This window comes from Centruroides sculpturatus, unplaced genomic scaffold (assembly GCF_000671375.1).
Source record: "Centruroides sculpturatus isolate CEXI.00-Female unplaced genomic scaffold, Cexi_2.0 scaffold44, whole genome shotgun sequence".
Taxonomy (NCBI): domain Eukaryota; kingdom Metazoa; phylum Arthropoda; class Arachnida; order Scorpiones; family Buthidae; genus Centruroides; species Centruroides sculpturatus.
The window spans coordinates 277592-282622 of NW_019384307.1; the positions used below are offsets into that span (position 1 = coordinate 277592).

Sequence of the window (5031 nt, forward strand, 5' to 3'; positions counted from 1 at the left end):
ATAGTTTCTAAGCTTCTAAAATACTATTCCGTTAGGAGAAAGAGCTTTGCTTGGATATTTAATCGTTTAGAAGGTGATATGATTGAATAAGGGAGAGTAAGAGAAGATATAAAGGTAACTCAGCCGTTTCTCTCTTATCTCTTTTACTAACTTTATACTCTAGGAAATTATGTATCTTCGGACTTATCTGATTAAGAATGAAGTTAGTGTGTTCGACTGACTCTCTTCTCTCTCATTTCTCTCTAGGAGGGAACGTTAGACATAAAAGATAAGTTTTTAGAATTTAACTTTGCATTTCCGATTGAGAAATGACAAAGAGTTGCTCGAATTAATTTTTAAAATTCAGTTTTTAATATTAATAAGAAGGGAAGTTTGAAAAAAAAAATTCTACAAAAAAAGTAATGAAAGTTTTCCTAGAAAATGGAACGTTGCACAAGAGAATTGAAGAAGAGAAGGATTAAAAAAAGAGGGGAGTTAGAAAATGCAAAAATTGTAAAGGAAAAAAATATATATATTTTGAAATATATGAAGAAAATATCAGGAATAGGAGAAAATGATATATAAAGTGAAGAAGAATTTGAAATGAAAGAGCATAAAATAATAAAAATAAGAATAAGAAAGTGGTTAGATGAAAAGGATGGTAGAAATAAAAAGAAAAAAAAGGAAGAGGAGCCTAGAAAGGAAAGAGAGAAAGAGGATATATAAATGAAGAAGCAAGGAAAAATGACAAGTGAGGAAAGGAAAAAATGCCATAAAAAAGAAGAGAACATAGAAAAAAAGAACATTAGCCCATTGAAGGAAGCCACGAGAAGGAAGAGATGAAAAATAGGTTTTTTTTTTTAAAGAAAAGTCAAAGAATAATAAGAAAAAGAGATAAGCATAAAAGGTAAATTAAGTAAGGAGTAACATTATTATTGTAATTTTAAAAGGGATGAATATTATATAATACTAAACACAAGTCGACTTTTCTGAATTCTTTTTTTTAATGCATTTATTAAATAAATCTAAAAGCAAAGTAATAAATGTTAGTTTTAATTTTTCCGGAACTATTATAAAACAATCCAGAATGAAAAATAAACTTGTTATAATCTCAATATAACAACCATTAAAACAAGGAAAGTGAAAACCGTGTTAGTAAAATTACACAAACACTCGCTCTACGAAGACAAACGTGCAATTTAATCTAAGAAGGTACAAATTAATAAAGAAGAGCATGTCAGCCTATACCAACCACTTCATTGCTGCAGATATATGTTGGCTGTCAAAGTAAAGCGAGATTAAGTTACAAGTAGATGAGAGTAAAACTATTTTAATTACGCAAGCGAAACGTGAGCCGAATTCTTGTTTGTAGATAAGAGAAGAAAACTAGGATATATATCTATATATATATATATACGAACAGACATACACACGGACACATTTTGCTATGCATGAGAATGCCAATGTGGCCCGCCCAAATCCAGTAACGTTGCTGCTATTAGAGAGAGAGTAACCACGCCAAATCGCTGTATCCTCACAGCTGGCTTAGTCCTTGGACTATTCCAACTCCTCCTATCTTTTCTAACGGAAATAGTCCTATGACTTCTGTCCAACTCGGCTATTTTTTTTTCTATTTTTAGTTGCCTGGACCGAACACCGCCCTATCTACTTATTGCAAAGAGATGCAGTAATGGAAAATGGTAATTTTGTTTGTGTTGTATATTGTATTTTTTCTCTTTCTGCTGTCACGTCCAGTTGAATGTATCGTGACTTGTTTTCTATTTTATTTTTATTTTTAAACATTGAAGATGATAAGCGTGTTTTTATTAATATTTAATCGATTGTGAATTTTTCAGCAATGGCATTTAAAAAGCGCCATGGGAGTGGTACTTTCTGTCTTTCCAGAATGATTTAAGATGGGATGAAAAGATAATGTTTAATTTAAGAAAAGGAAGAGCTTGTCTTCAAAAATGAGTAAAAATATAAGAAATAAAGTAATGAAAATATATAAAACATGCCAAAACATTTGTAGAAGAGATGAAAATGAAAAATATATGTAAAGGATTAAGTGGTATAAATCTGCATCCATGAGTTTAAATCTTTGACAATTTGTTTAAAATTCACGTCAAATTTATAAATATGCCACGTTATTAATATTAAAAATTATCCTTGAGATATGTAATACATTAGCGAGAATCGGCAGATAAAAATTTTGTTATATTTTATGTAAAATAAAAGATTTTGACTAAAGAAACTGCTAAAAATTTCCGAATTTCTAGATAAAATGTGAAGTATAATACGCAAAAAGTAGGATTTACTTAAGGCCTCGTGTTATAAGAGGGCCTTACACCTTTACATGTATTCTTTTATGTGGAAGGGCCTTTATAGAATCACAAGTCTATCTCACTAAAGTAAACGATCCTTGAAATAAATTTTAATAGCTTTAACTTTCTTTGCATTAAGAAATTTTGATAAACGAAACTAATATTTATCTTGAGTGAAAATTTTGTATGTTTAATGTAATATTTAATAATAAATATCCGAAATTAAAACTAGAAAGTTTGTGTTTTTATAGAATTTATCGATTTTCACTTGCCAAAGCAAGTGAACCGCTTATTAAAGATGCATTTAAAGGGCATTTTTAAAAACTAAATTGGAAAAATAAGTGTAAAAACTACAGAATTAACAATATATTTACAGCATTCTCGCTTAAAAAATAAAAAAAAATTACAGATTAGCACATACCTTGTGTTTAGGAATCTGTTTATTTTCACAATTTTTTTTTACTAGTTACGGTATTTTAAGTAAATTATACGGTATAATTATTTTATTTAATATATTAAAATCACTATCCATTACTCATCAAAGTAGAAAACGCACCAGCAAAGAACAGAAGTTAGACGTTCTTCCAACACTTCTTCTTTAGAAAGTTGAAAATACTTTTTAATCATTTAAGAAGTGGAATAAGGAGGAAGGAAGGGAAAAAATATACAGTGTATATATATATATAAAGTTAAAGTAAAAATTAAAAATATCCGCTTGATTTACTGACCAAAAAATGGAATGTGATGAATAGAAAAATCTGTCAAAATAAATGAGAATTTTATTTGTTGTTAGTTGCATCTTCTGGTAACAGATGTTTGGAAAATTAACTTTGACGAGTCAGTAGAGAGATAGTATTTATCAGATTGCAAAAACATTTCAAAAATGAATGGTATGTCCTGAATAATTTAAAGTTGTCATAAGATAATTCATTTCTTTTACTTGATAAGAATTTCCAGGTTTAATTCACCTAAAAAGTCGTTTTTCCCCCTCCTCTCACTAAATATTTTATCGCTCCACATTAAGTTAATTTAAAAATTTGAAAAAGTTGATTCTTTAATTTATTATTCATTTTTTTAATGTTTCATAAAGAGGAAAAAAAATGTTTTTTTTTTCTTTTTTCTATACAAAATGGCTGATAAGTTTAAAATTCCTTTAATTTTTGATATTAAACCTCGAGTTTAAAGAGTTAATTTTTTAAATAGATTAAAAATGTAGACGAGTTTAAAGTTTGAACATTGGTGTAGAAGAAGATTGATGAAGAAAGAAAAAAACATTTGATGATTTAGAAGAGAAGAAGATGGTGATGGTGATGATTCGTAGATTTGTTAAGCTATTATCAACTTACTTTATTCGTTTTTATTTCAGCTATCATATTTCTTTCTTATCTAAATCATGTACCGGTACATTATTTCATTTTAAACGAAAAAGGAAGATGATGACGATTTAAAAGCTGCGGATCATCATCATCTTCCTGTCCTATTCCTTCTGTAAATCATAAAATCGTCTATTTTATCCCATTTTTTCATAGATTTTCAGAACAGGACTGGAGAAGATCGCGATAATCCACAGCTTTTAAGTCATTATCATCATCATTATATTCATTTTTTTATATTTTTAACTTTTATTTATTAGGAAAATGAAGGTAAAGTTAAGAAAAAGCTTCTTGGATCACCGTAGCATCTTTTTCTTATTGTGATTTATTTCTATTTATAATTAAGAAAAAAAAAATGAAGAGAGATGCAGACGAATGAATCCAAAAGTTAAACGACGAAAGAAGTAAATAAATAAAAATAAAGATAAAACAGGATGAAAAAAGGAACAAAGCGAAAGAATAAAATGACATTTTGTCGAAGAAATAAATGCTATAAGGAAAGGGAAATAAGGAAAAAAGGAAGATGATGATAAAGAAGAAAGGAAGAGAGAAGAGATCAATGAAAAGGAAGGATGAGAAAGAACGATGATAGTGAAAAGAATATGAGGGGAAAAGGAGATAAAAATAAATTTAAAAAAAGTTAAATAAATAAAAATGTAAATGATAAAAGAGTGACTTAAGAGAAAGAAAAAAGCAGCAGATGTAGGAAAATACAAATATACTCGAGCTAAATAACGTTGAAGAAGAAAATAGTTGGTAAATATAATGGGTGATAAACTAGAAAAAATTTAATATTACATATTTAACATTAAAAAGTTTCAATGATGATAAGGTTACAAATTAACATGTAATCGATGGTAAAGCGAAGGATGGATGAAGGATGGATGGTGATCGAAATATAAAAGCATTGTCGAAAGATAAGGATCTATAGAAAAGAATAATTGGATGATGGAAAAGAGGAATGGAATGACTAGAAAGCACGAAAGGAATTAACGAAAAAACGAAAGGAGGGAAGGAAAGAATGAGTGACAGAACGGAACGGAAATAAATGATCAGAGACTAGAGAAAATTAAAATATTTGCATGGAAGAGATAGAAGGACGAGAAAGATGATAAAAATAATCTATATCAGGAAAAGAATATCAAAAATTATTAAGAAAATGAATGGATATTTTAGAGGGAAGATCGTAAAACTGACCAGAAACTAAAACATATTCAATTAAAATGTTATTTAAGAGTTAAAAAATCTTATAAAAATATGAAATAAAAACGTAATTATAAAAGAAAATAATAAATTATTGATTAAAAAAGTTGAATAAAAAATTAATTGATGATAAAATAATTCAAACACGAGTT

The 5031-nt window shown here is 27.9% G+C and overlaps 1 long non-coding RNA gene across 1 annotated transcript; it reads left to right on the forward strand.

Annotated features, from left to right (window-relative positions):
• Positions 1-763: 763 nt before the first annotated feature.
• LOC111619401 lies at positions 764-1954 on the forward strand. Its single transcript, XR_002755743.1, has 3 exons — positions 764-886; positions 1620-1679; positions 1836-1954. It is a non-coding gene; the product is annotated as an uncharacterized LOC111619401 (long non-coding RNA).
• The last annotated feature ends 3077 nt before the right edge of the window (positions 1955-5031 follow it).